The sequence below is a fragment of the Phocoena sinus genome, chromosome 13 (assembly GCF_008692025.1).
Source record: "Phocoena sinus isolate mPhoSin1 chromosome 13, mPhoSin1.pri, whole genome shotgun sequence".
NCBI lineage: Eukaryota > Metazoa > Chordata > Mammalia > Artiodactyla > Phocoenidae > Phocoena > Phocoena sinus.
The window spans coordinates 45,170,790-45,190,157 of record NC_045775.1 but is presented as its reverse complement, the minus strand read 5'-3'; the positions used below and the strand labels follow the sequence as shown (position 1 = coordinate 45,190,157).

The 19,368-nt window shown below is 36.9% G+C and overlaps 1 protein-coding gene and 1 pseudogene across 1 annotated transcript in view; both read left to right on the top strand.

The window, feature by feature from the left end:
* Positions 1-19,368, top strand: part of PSME4 (proteasome activator subunit 4) — a 101,960-nt gene that overhangs the window by 2,297 nt on the left and 80,295 nt on the right. The gene's annotated exons all lie outside the window — the stretch shown is intronic.
* On the top strand, positions 13,972-15,087 carry LOC116764583 (annotated as a pseudogene).

Here is a 19,368-nt window from a genome sequence, read left to right as displayed (position 1 = left end):
ACAGCTTTATAACCTACGAACGTCAAACCATTTATATCTAAGTAACCAGCAAGAAATGCTATCAGAATTTTATTTTGGAACGGTGGTTAAATGCTGCAAGCTGATTCTTGGGATTACGCTATGAGACATTTTGAACTTGGTGGGACATGTTGTGATCTTGGGTGTATTTTTTCTCCTAAGTCATGCTAAGGTGACCTGTTTATAGTTGTGCTTGTTGTTTTTAAGCCTTGTGTGTGTTGCACAAGTTTACATCTAAATGATGCCAAAACATGTGATGATAGCTCTCAGTTACCTTAGTAGTGATAATACTTAGTGCTTTGTAGAAGAATGGAAAGTAGTAATGAAAATAAAATCTAATTTCTCCCACTAGCTCTGTGACTGTGAGCAAGTTACTTTAATCATGTGTTTCAGTATACTTGTGAGAGAAATGAGGGAGTTGGAGTAAATAATTCCTGAGAAACACTCCTGCTCTGGTATTTTATGATTTTATTTTTTATCCTGTAGAGCCTCAAATAAGCCAGTGTGTATCTTTCTCCAAGGACTGTTTGATAAGTTTGTAAACTACTGGAAATAGTTGCACAGATCCAGTGCATTCCTAAAGAAGACCAGAGTGTAAATGCTGTTCAGAGACACTGGGACTGGATCCCTGACCAGAAGTATACATCCCTAATCTGGGTGTCACAGGACTGGGTGGAGTTCTGGTTTAGGAGATACTCAAGAAACCACCCCCCCTTTTTTTTTTTTAACTTTTTATCTCATTTTGATGGTTATACTTATCTTTTAATCTATCTCAAGACTTGCAGGTCTGTTTAGCAGATCTCTGTGAAGAAAGGTTATTTCTGTGTACTTTAAAAATTGGCCCTGTGATATAATACAAGCTCTCTTGTACAGAGAGCTTAAAGTATTAGTACTGCCTGTTGAAGTGAGATTGTCACGAAACTAGTTTTTAAGAAGCAAGGAAACAAATTAGAGAAGAGAGGCACAAACTAAATGGTCTTTGAAAAACAGCAGTTGAGACAGCTCTTGGACCCTGAGTGAAAGGCATCTGTAAGAAACTGGTATGGCCCCTGTAGAGAATGAAAGGAGTTGAAGAAAGGTAATCTTGAAGCTTGCTTTTTCTCCCTTGTCCTTCTGGGCCTTTCATGAGAGGCAGTGAGGTCTAGTCAGAAGAAGTTTATCTGTACCTGGTGTTGCCACTCTTATCATCTTGATCTTGCTTAACCTCTCTTAGCTTTAGAGTCCTCTTTTGGAGAGTGGGAGTGTAGACTACGCATGGTTTTTCAAACCTAAAACTTAGCAGCGAATTGTTTCATAAAAGCAAAATCTTAAACACAAAATTAGATCATTTCTTTCTTTTGTGTTTTTTTTTTTTTAAAGCAGAATTTTGATTCTAGTGAAGTGTGTGAGTTTGGATTATTAGGAAGCAAATTTAGATGCTTTGTTTCGGTGAAAATGTTATATTTTCTGCTGTGAATGAAATGATTGTATTATAATGTATAATGAAATGATTGTGTTATACTGAGGAATCATTTGCTAATGATTAATTTGCTAATTAAACTGTAGCTCCCTTGTTTAATTATTATTAAGAATATTATGTGGCCTTACTTGATAGTAAGAATTGGATTAAACCACATAATGTATTTAATTAGATTATACAACCACTGGAAACTTGTTTAGTCAAAATATACATTATCAAATACACTAACCTCCTTTGTGGAGAGCAATATGTGACCACAGGAGCACCCAAATCCATATCATTTCTATGTTAGAGAAGAAAGAAGAAAATGCTAACCACTAAATCTCAGTGTTAATATTGTCTATTAACATGATGTACTTAATAGAGTAATATTTGAGTATTGAAATTGTGAAGTACACAATAAAGATAAGCTTTTTATTTGTAGAAGAATCTCAAAATCTTGACAAATTGCCACATTCATCAGTGAGAGCCAGTTGGAGAAAGTAGTAGAAAAGGTTTGTCTCTGTTATTTAAGTGGCCACACTCAAAACAGGACCCAAAATTTTGTAGGGAGAAAGTTGATTTTCCATAGGAAAAGACAAAATGCATGAATTGATTGATTTTGGAGAGACAAATTTTCTGATAAAGTTGTATAACAGCACAGTAAGTTATCTTTCACTCTTTTTTCTGTTTGTTTTTTTTTTTAACATACTATTTTTTAGAGTAGGTTTAGGTTCAGAGCAAAATTGAGCAAAAAGTAGAGAGTTCTCATATACCCCCTACCCCTACACATACACACGTTTGATTTTTCATAGCAATGTCAAACATATATTTTTTTAAATATTTGAGGCTCTTCCCATTTTCCAGGGATGTCTTGTTCTCTTTCTTTTAAAACACCTTGTCAGTTTTCTCTTTACTAGTTAACTGGCTATTTCTGCCTGAGTCTCATTTGTCATTGACTATATGTGTGATTCTGATGTGAATAGTTTTCTAACTTTTTTTCTTTGCTTTAAATATTTTTTTATTATGGAAAATGTCAAACATATACAGGAGAGGAAAGAATAATATAATGAACCTGGGTGTACCCATCACCCATGTTCAACAGTTACCAACTAATGGCCAATTAGGTGTCTCCTACCACCAACCCCTTCAACCATTTTTTTTCAAAGCATATTCTTCATTCATAAATATTTCCAGTATATATCTTTAAGGGAAAAGGAATTAAACAAAAAGTCAATACCAATATCATTATCAAACCTAAAAGAGTAACACTATTACGTTGATCAACCTCATGGAGTTGGCTTCTTTGCAGAATTTGTAATTTTACTCCTGAGTTTCCATTTCATTTGCATTGTTTTGTCTAAGGTTCAATATAAACAGACCTCATGGACAGAGATAAAAGAAATAGCTCATTAATGAATATTTTCATATTATGACATCTTTTTCTTCCCCTCTTTTTTTTTTTTTTCTTCCCCTCTTAACTTTGGAAACATAGAATCAATCCTGGGATAACGAGGACTCCCTTGAATTATCTCTATTTTAAAAATGAAGACACTGAGGTTCATAGGTTAATACATAGCTTGATGCAAAGTAGTAGAGACAGGAGTCTTCTTTGAACAAATTATTTTGTGAGTGCCTTGTATGGGATGGGCACTGTTTGTGTCACTTGGGATATGTCAGTGAAAGAATTCCGCCCTCCAGGGAAGTTCCAGCGTGTTCTTTTTCTCTTAGTGCACATTTATGTTCATTTAGGACAGAGCAAGCAAGACGTAACTCCATCAAGAAATTTGGGGGAAGGAAATATGAATGCTAAGCGCATTACTTAAAAAAAATTCTCAATCTGACTGGTGTGTTTTAATGCCATAGATTGAGGCACCGAGAAAGGCAGTTAGAAAACAGTAAAACAGTACCATGTGTTTTTCTTTTGAGATCTGAATGTATTACTTAAAAACAATTTCTTGATGAAGTGTTTATAAAATCAAATTGTCTTTGAAGTGTGTGTTCTTAATTGAAGTGAAACAGAGGCAAATCACTAATGTTTTTTAAGGGACCTTTATTAGTAAATAAGTACACAACTTTTAAACTAGTTGCTCTCATTGTAGAACCTGGGAGTTATTTTATTTATCTATTAAGTGAGACTCATTTCTAGTGAATCTCCCTCCCCACCTCCCACATTTTTTAATATAAAATTCAAATATGTGTTTCCTGTAACGTTTGTAGAGAATTTAGACCAACATCTCATTTGTACTGTGTGAAAAGCAAGCTGAGACATTGTAATAAAAGCAATAGCAAGCAAAAAAAACAACAAAAATTCTCTGTATTCATTGATACTGGCCACTGGAATGTTAAAAGCAGCACATACTATAAATATTCCCATTTGGAATCCTGAAGTTGCCTACTTCCATATTCGGCCTGTGCTTAGCATTTCTTCCCTTTTAGTGCACTTTCTTGATCCCTTATTCATGCTTTTGTATTCTTTGTGTACCTATCTTCTCTCTACTGTGAGCTTTCTTGGGGTCAGAGTCTTCCATATTTACTTCTCCTTCCCTGCACCCACAGCATTTAGTGCAGCAGTATATACATTCATAGGTACTCAGTAATATTAGAATTGACTTTTTTGTTCCTTGTAAACTAAAGCATTATGCAGTTTCTGATGAATTGTTACTTTTACAGTCAAAATGGAGAAAACGAATTTGGGGTGAGATCTGTTTTAATACTGGGTTCAAAAGAAAGTGTATATTTAACCAAAGAAGAGGGAAGGAGCAACTTGGTTGAGGAAGAGAATGGTGTGTTTCATAACCCAAAGAGAGAGGGTATGGGGAGTGGGGTTTAACAAAGTTAATTAGAGAAAAGAGCAGATTATTTGGGTTGCATCAGGGAGTTTGAAATTTTCATTTAAAAATAAATCTGACATTGTTATTGTTAAATATTTAGTGTTTAAAAATGTCGAGTATCATTACTACAATTTTCTGATAGACGAACCATAAAATTTTAGTAGTGGTCATTACATTTTTATGCTAATTTGACTTTATTCATAGCACTCAGACCCTAAATTTTAGAGTTAAAAAATATAATAAAGGCTTTTTCCCTTTCTAAGAAAAAACTTAACACCATTGCAGCTGTGAAATGAGTTTGAGAGTAGTATTTTAGTTCAAGTAAGTTGGAGGTTGCTTAAAATATTATTAAAAATGCTTTATAATCTTTTTTTCCAACACATAGACTTTTTCTTTTTTTTTTTTTTTAAATTAATTTATTTATATTTGGGTGTGTTGGGTCTTCGTTTCTGTGCGAGGGCTTTCTCTAGTTGCGGCGAGCGGGGGCTACTCTTCATCGCAGTGCGCGGACCTCTCACTGTTGCGGCCTCTCTTGTTGCGGAGCACAGGCTCCAGACGCGCAGGCTCAGTAGTTGTGGCTCACGGGCCTAGTTGCTCTGCGGCATGTGGGATCTTCCCAGACCAGGGCTCGAACCCGTGTCCCCTGCATTGGCAGGCAGATTCTCAACCACTGCGCCACCAGGGAAGCCCCCAACACATAGACTTCTTAAATTTATTTTTTTATACAGCAGGTTGTTATTAGTTATCCATTTTATACACATCAGTGTATACATGTCAATCCCAATCGCCCAATTCATCACACCCCCACCCCCCGGCCACTTCTCCCCGTTGGTGTCCATACGTTTATTCTCTACGTCTGTGTCTCTCTTTCTGCCCTGCAAACCAGTACATCTGTACCATTTTTCTAGGTTCCACATATATGCATTAATATACGATATTTGTTTTTCCCTTTCTGACTTACTTCACTCCGTATGACAGTCTCTAGATCCATCCACATCTCTACAAATGACCCAATTTCGTTCCTTTTTATGGCTGAGTAATATTCCATTGTATATTATGTACCACATCTTCTTTATCCATTCATCTGTCGATGGGCATTTAGGTTGCTTCCATGACCTGGCTATTGTAAATAGTGCTGCAAAGAATATTGGGGTGCATGTGTCTTTTTTAATTATGGTTTTCTCTGGGTATATGCCCAGTAGTGGGATTGCTGGGTCATATGGTAATTCTATTTTTACTTTTTTAAGGAACCTCCATACTGTACTCCATAGTGACTGTATCAATTTACATTCCCACCAACAGTGCAAGAGGGTTCCCTTTTCTCCACATCCTCTCCAGCATTTGTTGTTTGTAGATTTTCTGACAATGCCCATCCTAACTGGTGTGAGGTGATACCTCATTGTAGTTTTGATTTGTATTTCTGTAATAATTAGTGACGTTGACCAGCTTTTCATGTGCTTCTTGGCCATCTGTATGTCTGCTTTGGAGAAATGTCTATTTAGGTCTTGTGCCCATTTTTTGATTGGGTTGTTTGTTTTTTTAATATTGAGCTGCATGAGCTGTTTATATATTTTAGAGATTAATCCTTTTTCCATTGCTTCGTTTGCAAATATTTTCTCCCATTCTAAGGGTTGTCTTTTCATCTTGTTTGTAGTTTCCTTTGCTTTGCAAAAGCTTTTAAGTTTCATTATGTCCCATTTGTTTATTATTGTTTTCATTTCCATTACTCTAGGAGGTGGGTCAAAAAAGATCTTGCTGTGATTTATGTCAAAAAGTGTTCTTACTGTGTTTTCCTCTAAGAGTTTTATAGTGTCCAGTCTGACATTTAGGTCTCTAATCCATTTTGAGTTTATTTTTGTGTATGGGGCTAGCGAGTGTTCTAATTTCATTCTTTTACATGTAGCTGTCCAGTTTTCCCAGCACTGCTTATTGAAGAGACTTCCTTTCCTCCATTGTGAATCCTTGCCTCCTTTGTCATAGATTAGTTGACCTTAGGTGCGTGGGTTTATCTCTGGGCTTTCTGTCCTGTTCCATTGATTTATATTTCTGTTTTTGTGCCACTACCATAGTGTCTTGATTACTGTAGCTTTGTAGTATAGTCTGAAGTCAGGGAGCCTGATTCCTCCAGCTCTGTTTTTCTTTCTCAGGATTGCTTTGGCTATTCGGAGTCTTTTGTGTTTCCATACGAATTGTCAAATTTTTTGTTCTAGTTCTGTGAAAAATGCCATTGGTAGTTTGATAGGGATTGCACTGAATCTGTAGATTGCTTTGGGTAGTATAGTCATTTTCACAATATTGATTCTTCCAATCCAAGAAAGTGGTATATCTTTCCATCTGTTTGTGTCCCCTTTGATTTCCTTCATCAGTGTCTTATAGTTTTCTGCATACAGGTCTTTTGTCTCCCTTGGTAGGTTTCTTTCAGATTTCATCATTAGTGTATAGGAATGCAAGAGATTTCTGTGCATTAATTTTGTATCCTGCAACTTTACCAGATGCATTGATTAGCTCTAGTAGTTTTCTGGTGGCATCTTTAGGATTCTCTATGTATAGTATCATGTCATCTGCAAACAGTGACAGTTTTACTTCTTCTTTTCCAATTTGTATTCCTTTTATTTCATTTTCTTCTCTGATTGCCATGGCTAGGACTTCCAAAACTATGTTGAATGATAGTGGTGAGAGTGGACATCCTTGTCTTGCTCCTGATCTTAGAGGAAATGCTTCCAGTTTTTCACCATTGAGAATGATGTTTGCTGTGGGTTTGTCGTATATGGCCTTTATTATGTTGAGGTAGTTTCCCTCTGTGCCCACTTTCTGGAGAGTGTTTATCCTAAATGGGTGTTTAATTTTGTCAAAAGCTTTTTTGCATCTATTGAGATGATCACATGGCTTTTATTCTTCAATTTGTTAATATGGTGTATTGCACTGATTGATTTGCATATATTGAAGAATCCTTGCATCCCTGGGGTAAATCCCACTTGATCATGGTGTATGATCCTTTTAATGTGTTGTTGGATTCTGTTTGCTAGTATTTCGTTGAGGATTTTTGCATCTATATTCATCAGTGATATTGGTCTGTAATTTTCTTTTTTTGTAGGATCTTTGTCTGGTTTTTGGTATCAGGGTGATGGTGGCCTCATAGAATGAGTTTGGGAGTGTTCCTTCCTCTGCAATTTTTGGAAGAGTTTGAGAAGGATGGGTGTTAGCTCTTCTCTAAATGTTTGATAGAATTCACCTGTGAAGCAATCTGGTCCTGGATTTTTGTGTGTTGGAAGATTTTTAATCACAGTTTCAATTTCATTACTTGTGATTGGTCTGTTCATATTTTCTATTTCTTCCTGGTTCAGTCTTGGAAGGTTTTACCTTTCTAAGAATTTGTCCATTTCTTCCAGGTTGTCCATTTTATTGGCATAGAGTTGCTTGTAGTAGTCTCTTAGGATGCTTTGTATTTCTGTGGTGTTTGTTGTAACTTCTCCTTTTTCATTTCTAATTTTATTTATTTATGTCCCCTCCCTCTTGATGAGTCTGGCTAATGGTTTATCAATTTTTTTTATCTTCTCAAAGAACCAGCTTTTAGTTTTATTGATCTTTGCTGTTGTTTTCTTTATTTCTATTTCAAAATATGCTTTATAATCTTCTAATGGTAGGCAGTCTAAATAGAATGTGTTAGTAATCTTTGGACTGTTAAGTGTGGGTATTTCATTTCATTTTCTGATGATTTTCTTTTTCTTTTTTAAAAAATTTAATTTATTTTTTATACAGCAGGTCTTTATTAGTTATCCATTTTATACATATTAATGTATATATGTCAATCCCAATCTCCCAATTCAACCCAACCCCCCCACCCCCCACCCCCACTTTCTGCCCTGGTGTCCATACGTTTGTTCTCTACATCTGTGTCTCTCATTTCTGCCCTCCAAAGCAGTTCATCTGTACCATTTTTCTAGGTTCCACGTATATGCATTAATATATGATATTTGTTTTTCTTTCTGACTTCATACTGTATGAAAGTCTGTGGATCCATCCACATCTCTACAAATGACCCAATTTCGTTCCTTTTTATGGCTGAGTAATATTCCATTGTATATATGTACCACATCTTCTTTATCCATTCATCTGTCGATGCTGACAATTTTCTTTTTTCCTTTTTCATTTATTTTTTTAAATTGAAGAATAGTTGATGTATGATATATGTTCAGGTGTACAAGATAATGATTCACAATTTTTAAAGGTTGTGCTCCATTTATAGTTATTATAAAATGTTGGCTATATTTCCTGTGTTGTTCAATATGTCTTTGTAGCCTACTTTATAAATAATAGTTTGTGCCTCTTAATCTCCTACCCGTATGTTGCCCTTCCCCCTTCCCTTTCCCCACTGGTAACCACTACTTTGTTCTCTATATGACAGTTTTCTTTTTTAAGCCAAGGATGAAGTAGAAGCTTTTAGAGCAAGAAGTTTTATGAATGCATGTGAGTGCTTATATTTTGGACAGATTCCTGAAGAGCTTAGTTGGCATAGCTTGTGTTCTAAGGGAAGGTAGGTTACTTCCAGAGATCCTAGTTAATAAAATGTTGTCAAATTTCTGTCAACATATAACAAACAGAGGTCCCTAATTTGTGAATGGCAGGAGAAAAGTTGGTATTTAACAGTTTGGTAATGATTTAGAAGTGTGATTTAGGGACTTAGCTGGCAATCCAGTGGTCAAGACTTCGCCTCCAATGCGCGGGGTACAGGTTTTCTCCTTGGTGGGGGAGCTAAGATCCTATATGCCTTGCAGCCAAAAAACCAAAATATAATAAAACAGAAGCAATATTGTAACAAATTCAATAAAGACTTAAAAAAAAATTGTGATTTAAAAAAAAAAAGCACTCAAAATTTAACCGACAAATATCCAAGACCTTTTCACTTTGTGTTTTGTTTTTGTTTGTCTGGAGTGTCTCATAATATTTTATCTGTATGTTCATTTATAAGTGTTTATAGAGAATTTTCCAAGTTTTCAGTTATGACCAAAGTGTTGTGAAATCAGTTTAGTAGGTCTTGACCAGTTTGGGTGTGGTTTTGTTTGGTTTGATTTGTTGAACGAGACTAACATTATTAGAGTGAATTTGGAAGTAATAAGGGTGAACGATCATGACCTTTGTTTCAGTTATACATATGTGTTTGTGTATAGTGTATTATGTATTTATTACTGTGGGTTGTGGCCAAAAAAATTTGAAAGCTACTGATTTTACAGGTTTCTTTCAGTACTACAGATATATAATCCACATCTACTTATTGAGCTATAAAGATACAAGAGATGGAAACAAAAAGTTGCAACAGTTTAAAAATATCAGTAACCAGAGGGATTTTACAAGAGAACATTCATAGATTGTTAAATGAGTGGTATAGATACTACCTACCATTTGTTGAGGGCTCAGAATGTGCCAGCACTATGCTAAGGGCTTTATATTTATTATTTCGTTTGATTTTCACAAACATTTAACTGTAGGTACGTTTATTATCCCAATTTTACCATTGAAGAAATGAGTCTTAGTGAGGTTATGTAACAGCCTATTTCCCTGCTGAACACAGGGCTGTTGCTCTTAACCATGTGTCCAAAATGAGGAAAGCTCCTTGGGCTGTGTTGCCTGGGAAGACTACCAGTGAAGGAGAAACGGCAGCTGAGCTTTGAGATGGGATTTGGTTAGGTACGGAGGAATTTGGAGAAAGCCATTTAATGTGTGGGAACAGAGATGGAGCAAATTGAGCACAAGTGTTTAAAGTCTCTACTCAGACTTTAACTTATTGAAATAATCAGTTGTCTGTCTCCGTTTCTAGGCTGCATGCTCTAGGGCCATTTGTTACTTATTTTATGTTTCCATTGCCTGTTGCCATGTCTGGCCCTTAATTGATACTCAGTAAAGCATTTCAAGAAATGAATGCCCCTTATCCATGCCTCAGCAGAGAAGCAACTGGGAAAAGAACAGAGGCATCATTAGGTGTTAATATTGAATGACTTTATTACTCTAGAAATTGTCCTGTCAATTTTAGTAAGTCATAAAGGATATAACTGACATAGAATATGCTGGAACTCTTGTGTTGTTCAGCCTGTGGTGGATGGGGGTAAAGAGAAGCATAGACCTCAGATCTCTGTGTTTAGTGCCTTCCATCAGAAGTACTACACTTGGTAAAGATGATACATCTGGTTTTCAGTGTTTTGGAAACCTCTCAATGTTTTAAAGTCAATTTGTTTAATTTGGTCAAATATTTAATTGTTAGTTTGAAGGGTTTTGTTTTGTTTTGTTTTGTTTTTTAAATAGAACTAGCCCTGGTGAGCTGTTTGTCATTACGTACATCACTGTATTTCTCAAGGTATACTTATACATTCAGTCAGTTGAGAAAATGTTTCTCAGTGTTCACCTTGTTTCATCTCTGGTTAGAGCCAAAGGTTAAATAGGTACAGAGGCATGGTCCCTGCCACCATGTAGATTTCAGTCACCTAAAGAAATAGAATAATGTATTACATACATAACTATAGTGTGAGATAGAATGTGAAAAATACTCAAGTTTGGTATGAGCTATAAGGGGCAGAGAGGACAAAGATACCACTTTTGATTGGGACATCAAGAGTATTTTCCTCTCAGGCAGGCAAAAATACCATTCCAATTCCATTTTATACTCAGTGCTTCAGGATGAGATTAATTTCTGTAATGAATTTTAACATAAGTCTTATTTTCTGTTTTTTTTGTATTCCCCACCAATATGTCAAACAATTTGAGCTAGGAATTCATTGTTCAGTATGCTTGTATACTTGTGTAAACATGTAAATACAAAGATACCTACTAAATATTATTTGTAATTTTAAAAAATAACAGGAATAACATAAATGCCTAAAAAGAGAAGATTGAGGAAATCATTATTTTTATAATGGAATATTAGATAGCTATTAAAAAGAGTATGGCCAATCCATATTTATAGGCATTGAACAGTGTCTTGGCTTTTCTATTAAGTGAAAAAACTAAATGGTAAATAATATCTATAGTATCGTTGAATTTATGGGTTTTTTTCTTTTTTTTTTTAAAGAAGATGTTGGGGGTAAGAGTTAATTAATTAATTTATTTTTGCTGTGTTGAGTTTTCGTTTCTGTGCGAGGACTTTCTCTAGTTGTGCCAAGTGGGGGCCACTCTTCATCGCGGTGCATGGGCCTCTCACTATCACGGCCTCTCGTGTTGCAGAGCACAGTCTCCAGATGCGCAGGCTCAGTAGTTGTGGCTCACGGGCCTAGTTGCTCCACGGCATGTGGGATCCTCCCAGACCAGGGCTCGAACCTGTGTCCCCTGCATTAGCAGGCAGATTCTCAACCACTGCGCCACCAGGGAAGCCCCGCATTTATGTTTTTATAAAGTATATACATATGTACATTTGTATATAAATAAAGTCTAGAAGGATACTATGCAGGCTGTTAACAGTTGTAGACAACAGTTTCAAATTTGTATGCTTGGTGTACTGTTTGAACCATTTAAATAAGTATATATTGCTTTCCTGATAAAATAATAATAATCTCCCCCCACAATAATATTTTCCTCTCAAGTCTCAAGGATACAACTTATAGTTGGTTTAAAAAAAATAAAAAAGAAAATATATAGGTTTATGGGACCATCCACAGATTTCCAGCATGGCTAGATACAGATACTGAAGGAACATTGTCTTATTATCCATCACTTAACTCATTGTTTATCCTCTGGGTTGACCATTTTTTAAAATATTTTTTTAAAGGCAAATATCTTAAGGTGTATTTAGCCTCATATGTAATTAAAGAACATAAATTGAAACAGACTGTATTAGTATTATATGTTTAATGATTTTAACAGAGTTTAAAAAGCATATATTGTGCTCTAGTCAGTCTGCTAAGGTGCAGTGGTTCTCAAACATAGTGAGACATCTGGGAAAGTTATAAAAAACAACTGGTACGTGGAAGCCCATTCTAGAACAATTAAATCAGAATGTCTTTCATGCACATTCATCAGTTATCCATTACCATAGTCTTGTGAGAAAACCCAGGTTTTACAAATGCCTGGGAGGTTAAATGACTTGCCCAAGGGACTGACATAGAGCAGTTTGAATTCTCAGCAAACTTGTAGAACCATGCTGTTCCTGCTTGCTTGGCTACTGTGTTGAAATCCATAAATATTCTGTCTATCCAGAGTTGATTATAATGTTGGGAATTGCAAAACAAGTTAGCATGGAAACATAAGACATCCTCTACTTTATATAACACCTTTGTTCCCATCGTTCCAACCAGCAGCCATGTTTGTTTGTTTGTTGTTGTTTTGGCCCCACTGTGCAGCAAGTGGGATCTTAGTTCCCCGACCAGGGATCCAACCCCCGCCCACTGCATATTGGAAGGGCGGAGTCTTAACCACTGGACCGCCAGGGAAATCCCATTGTGATGGTCTATCCCCTTTTTTGATCCTCAGTTTGACTTTTTAGAGGGGAAATAGAACAAGCAGTGTTCTTTTGGCTGTGTCTTCTTGTCACAGAAGTTTGCTGTTCTCTCTGTGTTCCTCTACCTAGAGCTGTTTTTTGTGCCTCTTGCCGCCTCTTTCCCCAAATGCTCAGATTATCTTAACCTTGAGTTTCCTATTGAGAGTCATGATACCTCTCTATTCTTTCAAGATTCGGTTCAATAATCACTTAGGTATGATGAAACTTTGGATAAAAAAAAAAAAGAATCACAAAACTCTGATAAAACTGCATTTATTCCCCTCCTTCAGTATATTACCTAGTTTTCTGAGTACATGTCTCACATCTGATTGTGAGTTCTCAGCCTAAAGGAACTATTTGGATCACACTCTTGTGCTGTACATGTCATTTGCTCTGGAAATGCTTTTTGAATCAATAGGTAATTGAGTGAAAAGAGGAGAGGTGGGCTTATGAGAAAACCCTGCATTTAATCTCTTCACTTACTGTTTCTAGCAGTGAGAAGCTATATTGGCATTTTTTTTTTTTAATAAAAAAACCTTTTTTTGGCTGCGTTGGGTCTTTGTTGCTGCGTGTGGGCTTTCTCTAGTTGTGGTGCTCGGGCTTCTCATTGCGGTGGCTTCTCTTGTGGAGCACTAGGCGTGTGGGCTTCAGTAGTTGTGACACTCAGGCTCAGTAGTTATGGCTTGCAGGCTCTAGAGCTCCGGCTCTGTAGTTGTGATGCACAGGCTTTGTTACTCTGTGGCATGTGGGATCCTCGTGGACCAGGGCTGGAACCCATGTCCCCTGAATTGGCAGGCGGATTCTTAACTACTGCGCCACCAGGGAAATCCCCATATGCATGCTTTTAAATGATTTGGTTTCTTTTTATTATACTTGTTTAATATTTTCTAATTTACATTTTATTATAATCAGACTACTTGGCTAGTATAATATTCACATGTTAGAATTAAGTAAGGTTTTCTTTGTGGCCTATTTTACAACCAGTTTTTATAGGTGTCCCACAAAAAATTCAAAAGAGGGCATAGTTTCTGTAAGCTCACAATTTTTATTTGTATCTTCTAAAGTCAGCTTTATTAATTACATAATTCTAATTACCTTTAGTGGAAGTCAGATTGAAGTGGTAAAGACACAGTAGTTGATTTTGTTGGTGCTATACAGGACATAAAGTTTCATTTTCTTTTTCAAGACTACATAATAGTATTGTATAATTTTATCAGGAGATGCGTAATCCCTGATTTTCTCTTTTTGTGATGTTAGTAACTGTCCTACATCTGTTAGATATTGCATAATGGTGATACCTTTTATTCTTCATGAACTTAGTGAATTTAAACACACATTGTAGTTCATTATCGTGATTCATGGTTTCATTTTTGGCTGGTGAGACCTATACAACTTGACTCCTATGCTCTTTATTTTTTATTTTTTTGGCTGCTGCACAGCTTGTGGAATCTTAGTTCCCCCACCAGGAATTGAACCCGGGTCACAGCAGTGAAAGCACCAGAGTCCTAGCCACTGGACTGCCAGGGGATCCCTTCTGTGCTCTTTTAAGTTGGAGTTTAGTAGATTTTTAAATTAAGATAATAGTAGAAATGCAGAAATATTGATTACCTGATTTTAAACATACAACAGAGGTTGATATGAAATGTTTTTACATGTTAATTTTAATTATAATAAATTATGCCTGTTTACTTTAGAAGAGTTTGAATGAACAGAGGTATATAGAAGAACATGAAGTAGTTTGACCATCAAGAGGTAACACTTTAGCGCCGTGCATCCTGGGTCGGCGTAGCCATGGCGGCTTGTGTCCTTTGCGCCTGTGTCCTTCGACTGCCTGTGTCCTTCGACTGCCTGCGGCCTTCGCGCCACTGCCCAGGCTCCCCACGCTGGCCGCGGCCCTGCCGCTCAGCACCACCCTGTTCCCCTCAGGGGCCAGGACGAGGCCTGGGGCTCCGCAGCCGGCTTTTGTACTTGCACAGGTTCCAGGCGAAGTTACACAGCTGTGCCACCAGTATAGGGACGCACCCCCTTTGACATTAGAGGGAATCAAGGACCATGTTCTTTAGGTCTTGAAACTCTATGACAAGACTGACCCAGAAAAGCTCTTAGTAAATTCCCATTTTATGAAGGACCTGGGCTTAGACAGTTTGGACCAAGTGGAGATTATCATGACCATGGAAGATGAATTTGGGTTTGAAATTCCTGATCTAGATGTGGGGAAGTTAATGTGCTCACAAGAAATTGTAGATTACATTGCAGATAAGGAGGAGGTATATGAATAAAATATCAGACCCTTTTTCTTCACTGAGAGAAGACTCAGAATATGCTGGCGAGTGTCTGAAAGTGAGAACGCATTTCTGCATCATTGCTGACTGACAGAGTAACTCTGTTTAGACTTGTACTTAAATTATCTTAAGTGTTTTTTGCCCTTTGAAAATAAATCTGTAAAACCAAAAAAAAAAAAAGGTAACACTTTATAGTGTTTATTTTTATTTATTTTTTGCGGTACACGGGCCTCTCACTGTTGTGGCCTCTCCTGTTGCGGAGCACAGGCTCCGGACGCACAGACTCAGCGGCCACGGCTCACAGGCCCAGCCGCTCCATGGCATGTGGATCTTCCCAGACCGGGGCACGAACCCGTGTCCCCTGCAGCGGACTCTCAACCACTGCACCACCAGGGAAGCCCCTATTTTTTAATTTTAATGCATGATTGTTTCTTTTTTATTTAGTTACATATTGTGAATGTTTTGTATCCTGATTTTTTATATATTACATTTCACATCCATAAAAATTCTTTGAAAACAATTTTAAATGACTACATTGTAGTCTAAAGGCATAAACCACAATTTAACAAACCATTCTCTTATATCAGATTTCTAGGGTTTTTTCAGGAAATTTTTATTAATTGCAAATGTGCACTTGAAAAGCTTTTTGGTATTTTGATTTTGATATTCTGAATTTTTATTTAAGACATATTGCTAGATGTGACATTGAAGAAAAAAATCATCCATAACTACTTTTAAGTACTTTCAATGACAATATTTAAATTCTGGTTTTTAAAATTTCAAGCTAAAGTTTCATTTTTTTGCCTTGTAAGTAGGACTACTCAAAATAAAACACTTAAGGTTAAATTTCATTGCAAATGTTGTATATGTTTTACAATACCAAATAGTCTTAATGTTGCTCTGAAATGATGTTAATTTTACTTTACTGATGGATATAGAACCTTAGAAACCCAGTGACTGCCTTGAAGAAAACTAACTGATGAATGACAGAACTTGTATTGAAAACCAATATTTTTAGCCTCTAGCCAAGATCCAATTCTTAGTTCATTTCAATAGTGCTGTATAATTTTATACTTTACTTAAATTTCCTTCGATATATAATAAACTTGTCTTCAGGATATATAGTAGAAAGAACCTTGACAGCATTGTACATTTCGTTAAATAATTGCTGTTCCTGGCATGCCACTGTCTTTCTTTACTTGCAATTAAAAGTTAAAGCAGGAGCTTCCCTGGTGGCGCGGTGGTTGAGAGGCCGCCTGCCGATGCAGGAGACGTGGGTTCGTGCCCCGGTCTGGGGGGATCCCACGTGCCGCGGAGCGGCTGGGCCCGTGATCCATGGACGCTGGGCCTGCGCGTCCGGAGCCTGTGCTCCGCAACGGGAGAGGCCGCAACGGTGAGAGGCCCGCGTACTGCAAAAAAAAAAAAAAAAAAGTTAAAGCATTTGGGACTTCCCTGGTGGCGTAGTGGTTAAGAATCCGCCTGCCAATGCAGGGGACACGGGTTCGAGCTCCGGGAAGATCCCACATGCTGCAGAGCAACTAAGCCTGTGCGCCACAACTACTGAGCCCACGTGCCACAACTACTGAGCCCACGTGCCACAACTACTGAAGCCCTCACACCTAGAGCCCGTGCTTCACAAGAGAAGCCCGTGCACCACAACGAAGAGTAGCCCCTGCTCACCACAACTAGAGAAAAGCCCGCGCGCAGCAATGAAGAGCTGATGCAGCCAAAAATAAATAAATTTTTTAAAAAAATTAAAGCATTTGATTAATACACTTGATTAATACACTGTAGGGTTGTGAGGAGGAAGCAGGTGAAAAATGCTTTTGTATTATCTTTTACTGTTTTTTTTCCCCCTGCGGGAGGATGGAACATAATGACTTGTCATCTATATATTGTGGATAGTTTAAGAAAATATCCTATTCAGAAGTTCAATCCTGACTGTTACCGAGGTTTTCAAGTATTTTAATAGAAATTTTTAGTCGTAAAATGTAGTGTGCAAATTAATTGGAAAAAGAGAATGGACTGTCTCTAAATATGGTCTGAAGTAGAATTCTTGAGCATAAATATATAGAAAAAACTGGAGTCGTTTTTGTAAAATGGAGACTCTCAGCCTCCATTCTCAATATTTTTTAAAATTTCCTTTTTTTTTTTAAAGAAACAACTTTGCTGCATTTAACACTCCAAGTATTTTCGATGGACTAGATTTAAGACGGAGCCTAGGAATGTGCATTTTAAACAGTCTAATGTCTAATAGACATTTACTAGGTAATGTCAAGCAGTTTTTCCAGAGTGGTTATACCAGTTTATACACACATCAGTAGCCTATGAACGGTCTGGTTCCTCCATGTTCTCACCAAAATTGGGTATTGTTGGGCTTTTTAATTTTAGCCCGTCTGGTGGTATGAAGTGGTACCCTATTGTGGTTAGTTTTTTCTTTTTTTTTTCCTTTTAAATTTTTTAATTTAATTCAATTTTTTTTTATATACAGCAGGTTCTTATTACTCATCAATTTTATACACATCAGTGTATACATGTCAATCCCAATCGCCCAATTCATCACACCACCATCCCCACCCCCGCATGGCTTTCCCCCCTTGGTGTCCGTACATTTGCTCTCTACATCTGTGTCTCAACTTCTGCCCTGCATACTGGTTCATCTGTACCATTTTTCTAGTTTCCACATACATGCCTTAATATACGATATTTGTTTTTTTCTTTCTGACTTACTTAACTCTGTATGACAGTCTCTAGATCCATCCACGTCTCAACAAATGACCCAATTTCGTTCCTTTTTATGGCTGAGTAATATTCCATTGTATATATGTACCACATCTTCTTTATCCATTCGTCTGTCAGTGGGCATTTAGGTTGCTTCCATGACCTGGCTATTGAAAATAGTGCTGTAATGAACAATGGGGTGCATGTGTCTTTTTGAATTATGGCTTTCTCTGGGTATATGCCCAGTAGTGGGATTGCTGGATCATATGGTAATTCTATTTTTAGTTTTTTTTTTTAAATCTTTAAAACACATACGTTTATTTTTCATTCACCTGATGTTGGCGCTGGGTCTGGGAGACTCTTCCAAGGGTTGGCTCAATGGTAAAGGCTGCTTTGACCTATTTTTAGTTTTTTAAGGAACCCCCATACTGTTCTCCATACTGGCTGTATCAATTTACATTCCCACCAACAGTGCAAGAGGGTTCCCTTTTCTCCACACCCTCTCCAGCATTTATTGTTTGTACATTTTTTGATGATGGCCATTCTGACTGGTGTGAGGTGATACCTCATTGTAGTTTCGATTTGCATTTCTCTAATAATTAGTGATGTTGAGCAGCTTTTGATGTGCTTCTTGGCCATCTGTATGTCTGCTTTGGAGAAATGTCTATTAAGATCTTGTACCCATTTTTGGATTGGGTTGTTTTTTTAATATCGAGCTGCAGGAGCTGTTTATATATTTTGGAGATTAATCCTTTGTCCGTTGATTCGTTTGCAAATATATTCTCTCATTCTGAGGGTTGTCTTTTCATCTTGCTCATGGTTTCCTTTGCTGTGCAAAAGCTTTTAAGTTTCACTGGGTCCCATTTGTTTATTTTTGTTTTTATTTCCATTACTCTAGGAGGTGTATCAAAAAAGATCTTGCTGTGATTTATGTCAAAGAGTGTTCTTCCTATGTTTTCGTCTAAGACTTTTATAGTGTCTGGTCTTACATTTAGGTCTCTAATCCATTTTGAGTTTATTTTTGTGTATGGTGTTAGGGAGTGTTCTAATTTCATTCTATTAAATGTAGCTGTCCAGTTTAACCAGCACCACTTATTGAAGAAACTGTCTTTTCTCCATTGTATATCCTTGCCTCCTTTGTCGTAGATTAGTTAACGATAGGTACATGGGTTTATCTCTGGGCTTTCTATCTTGTTCCATTGATCTATGTTACTGTTTTTGTGCCAGTACCATATTGTCTTGATTACTGTAGCTTTGTAGTATAGTCTGAAGTCAGGGAGTCTGATTCCTTCAGCTCCTTTTTTTCCCTCAAGACTGCTTTGGCTATTTGGGTTCTTTGTGTCTCCATACAAATTTTAAGATTTTTTGTTCTAGTTCTGTAAAAAATGCCATTGGTAATTTGATAGGGATTGCATTGAATCTGTAGATTGCTTTGGGTAGTATAGTCATTTTCACAATATTGATTTTTCCAATCCAAGAACATGGAATATCTCTCCATCTGTTGGTATCACCTTTAATTTCTTTCATCACTGTCTTATAGTTTTCTGCATACAGGTCTTATGTCTCCCTTGGTAGGTTTATTCCTAGGTATTTTATTCTTTTTGTTGCAATGGC